This window comes from Rhamphochromis longiceps, linkage group LG14 (assembly GCF_057381845.1).
Source record: "Rhamphochromis longiceps isolate RC_006_pf linkage group LG14, R_longiceps_female_GT1.1, whole genome shotgun sequence".
Lineage (NCBI taxonomy): Eukaryota > Metazoa > Chordata > Actinopteri > Cichliformes > Cichlidae > Rhamphochromis > Rhamphochromis longiceps.
Window position 1 is genome coordinate 19813026 of NC_140570.1, and position 4248 is coordinate 19817273.

The 4248-nt window shown below is 38.3% G+C and overlaps 1 long non-coding RNA gene across 1 annotated transcript; it reads right to left on the reverse strand.

The window, feature by feature from the left end:
* Positions 1 to 692: 692 nt before the first annotated feature.
* LOC146653949 (uncharacterized) lies at positions 693 to 2023 on the reverse strand. The gene is made up of 2 exons (XR_014907175.1): positions 1849 to 2023; positions 693 to 1466 (listed from the first exon to the last, which is right to left on the reverse strand). It is a non-coding gene; the product is annotated as an uncharacterized LOC146653949 (long non-coding RNA).
* Between the last annotated feature and the right edge of the window lie 2225 nt (positions 2024 to 4248).

The following is a 4248-nucleotide window of genomic DNA, read 5'->3' on the forward strand; positions in this document are numbered from 1 at the left end:
TATAGTTCACATGATCTAAGCAAGAGTGACTCGGAATCTCAAATGTTAAAGTACACTTACTGATTGTACTTTTACTACATGAGCTAATGTAGATGCTCTAAAAGCACGCTGGCTGAAAAAGAAGCACACACTTGGAGAAACTGTGCTGTAACTTCTCATACTGTGAAGTTTTCTGACAAAAGTGAATTGAAAACTTATGCTGTACAGCTTACTAAGGGGTCCTTTGCTGGGCCATGTGCAATTACACAAAAGAACAAGTTCAATTTCACCATAACACTGACTGGAGAAAAGCCAAATTGGGATTCTAATTGAGATTACAACTGAAATCAGTGCTGTGATAGTTAGTTTAAGATCACAACCTGATTTAAAACACAGTCTAACATCAACATTCTTGCCCCTGAAAATAGGTCAGGATGGCCGAAAAATGTACTTTAAAAATGAGATTTTCTTTTTGTTTCATTGGAACAGTAAAGTACCATTACAAAGAAATGAGTACACCTTTGTAGATATCACTGATATGGAGTTTTTCATGTTTTACATACAGACTTTCTCATTTAAACCATGGTGACTTAAAAGTTTAGCAGCAAGACACTTGTTTCCTTTGTTCCATCAAACATTTCTTTCAGCCATCTGTGTTTATCAGAGCGATATGTGACTAATTTTTTATTGAATCACCAGAAAGTACACAAATACAAGATTAAATATTTTATTTATTTATCAAAGATACATAATTACACATTGATACAATGAATAAGGTGTCTATAAAAATTACACATGGTGTAAGAAAAACATTATAACATACAAATAAGTGTTTTAAGATAATCTGACATACTTTAAAAGCATAAGAATAAAAGTTAAAAAAAAAAAATCATGTTCTTTGATGATCACATTACATGTATCACATTTTTTAAAGCATAACGTAGGGTGTTCACAAAAACAGTTTTATGATTACTTTTTCCACAGTGCTTGTATGCCTCTTGCAAAACTATGTACTTATCACCATATGACATAATAACTCACGATTATGCAAGACCAGCCATGAAATGTCCGTCGCTTCATTACAATCATTTGTCCCCGCTGCTGCCCTCAGACCCAGTCTTCTGTACTGTGGGGTAAAATTGCTTTTTTGGTGGTTCATAAAAAATATCTCAAAAAGCGATGTTAGTGAGGGGACCAGAAACACTGGGTTGCAGAGCAGTTGGTAAGGACTTGTATATTTCTGGAGAGTCTGCAAAAGCTGTCTTGCTCGTGCTCCTGATTGGATATGTGGAGCCCGGCTCTGATATCTCACTGGTGGCAGCTAAAGGTAGGCATGCCTTGGAGGCGGAGTTGGTCTCGGGCGCAATCTTTCAAACGAGCCTCACGGCATTTCAGGCAACCTCAGGCCGGAAACAACATCCGGTCACTCGCGGTCAAAATCCACGCAGAGCTGGTGTTTCGCAGGGATCAGGTTAACACATCTGGGTCTAAAAATATAAAGAAAAACAAAAAGAGTTTTAAAACACGCAAACTAGCAAAATATCAAAGGAGCATAACATAACAATAACAAGATGATATGAGATACCCGATGAGGCCATGATAGGTGATGTAGACATGTAATGTATAAACTTTTACGGGAGTTAAAAGTGGAGCTTATATATATTTTAAAGTGTATTGTACGTGGGATAGGCTCCAGCGCACCGCGCGAGCCTGAGAAAAGGATAAGTGGAGGCGAATGGATGGATGGATGGTGTATTGTACCTGTTACAAACCATTGTGATATTTATTTATTTTTTTAAATGAAAGGATTGACAGAATGGTAAAAAGGAAAATGCAAAAATGTAGTTAGAGAGGAAGATTAACACTTACCGAATGATATGCGGATAAGGAAAGAGACGCAAGTTGCTGTTGAAATCGGCCGCTCCCTATGCGAACTCGCAAGCAGTCTGAGCGGTTCCAGTTGTTGATATGGCTGAAGGCAGGGGTCTTCTGGGAGCTCGGGGGTAGTCTTAACCTGAGCGGGAGATCATAAAAATCGGACCTGGAGCGGATTGGCTAACCGGGGTGCAAAGGGAGCGGTGCAAGGGTTATGTGATTGGCAGCGGGGCGCAGTGAGGCGGAGTTGGTCTAAGGGGGGAATTTTCAAACGAGGTAAGCAGCGCATTCGGGAGCAGAGCGGGGAGCGAACAAGTAGGAAAAAATTGTGCTCTGCAAGAAGTTGTGGATCGGAGATTAAGAGCGAGGTAGAACTTAGAGTGTGGGTTGAATTTTAGAGCTTGCTAGTAAGAGGGAAGTTTTTGAAGGAAAAAAGACTAAGGATTTTCCCTGTTATCGAATATAAGGTTTTTGGGAATAGAGGGGTAGCTAACAAGTTATTGTAGGGTTTTGGAGAAATCGCGGAGAATTTTTTAAAGGAGTTTTGGCTTTGTTTGGCTGAGCATGAAGGGAGCCGCGGGGCGCTGAATTTGAGAAAAAAGACTAAGGATTTTTTCAGGATTTCTCCTGTTATCGAATATAAGGTTTTGGGAATAGAGGGGGTACCCTAACAAGTTATTGTAGGGTTTTGGAGAAAACGCGGAGGGTTTTTTAAGGAGTTTTCCCTGCTTATGTGTCTAAGGAGGGTTAGGGGATCGCGAGTTTTTTCTGAGTATGAGTTTTATTCTAAATCTACAAATGCATATAAATCGAAATAAAGTTTTCCCCCAAGGCATGCAGCATGTGTTTGTGGCCATACTGAACGTTACAAAAGCACAAGTTTAACTAAACAATTTTAATATGGTTTAATACATTTTTAAACACATGAGCACGGAGCCCGAGAGAGCACGGTCCGGAGACACGGGCGCGCCCCCGCGCGCCCAGACACACAGCCTCGGGCGCGCGCGGGCGCGCGCACACACACACACACACTGACCCGCCACCAGATGGCGTTTTTTGAGCATAAAAAAATAAAAATAAAATTTAATTGCTTAAAGAAATAAAAGAATGCTATTTTGATATATAAGAAACTTTCTAAATAATCAATTATATTTTTATGAATATCATATTTTTATGAATATCATATTTTTATTACTTAATTACTTCCTACTTCCGGAGCTCATGAATAATTTAATTACTTCCGGAGCTCATGAATAATTAATGACCTGTCAGTTTGACGAAAGGGGTATAATATCACTCTCTAATGAACTACTACAATCTGTCATGACACCTGTTTGCACTTTTTTGGTGATTTCGTTTTATATATAAATATATGGTGGTTTCATCATCAAATAAGGTCCAGACTCAGTTTGTTAACATGTTGACTTCAGTTGATACAGCATTTCTTCAATACAATACAGGCCATCTTTGACTTAACAATAACATTTCTAAAAATGTTTTTATATACTTTTGAATGTTTTAAGATTAATAACTTACAACTCCCCCTTTAGCAGACTACAGTAAATTGTCTGTGCTTTCACTGGTACTACCGGTGTTAAGACCTATTAAAATATATATATATATATATTGCTAAATGCACTTAAATGCTAAACTGAAAAGAAACAGAAGATAAAACAAATAGAAGAAACTACTAGTATGTCTACAAAAATTCAGATAATAGATTTTTTTAAACTGGTTCTCAACACATTTAGGCATTACACCATCTTCATCTTTGAGAGGACATTTGTACCATCACATGCTCGGACTCCCGGTGATACTTACATGTGGATGTTTTGCCCCAACAGTCATAAACACTTTCCAGATTGCAGTTTATCTATGTGCTGCAGTGTTGGATGTGGGTACTGTTAGGCGGTTGAGAGTGTTGAGGGAGAGCAAGGTTGTGCTTTTTTCATTGATCCGGATTCCACTGCAAATCCCCCTTTAAAGGAGTGGGTTGGTCATAAGGCAAACCTTTTTAAATTTCTAAATTACTGCCTGGAAGGAGCTATCAGACGTGATGATACCACAGTAATAGTTTTTACCTCTCGACATCATGAAGAAATATTAGACCAGGTAATAATCTGTAATTCTGATGACATAATCAAAATCATTAAATTTCTCTTTGCTTGGGGTTTTAATAATACATTCAAATCATGAAGAGAGGTCTGTATGGCCAAGAAAGGTTGATTACACTGAGTTCCAGCTGAATATTAACAAATTCAGGTCGACAGTGTCAGTGCCGTGTACGTGAAAGGTTGTTTAAACATGCAGGCCTGCTTGTGTTCATACATCATAATAGTTTAATTGCTGGTAACTTATATTTCCTCTGCTCAGCTCAAACTTACACATACAAAC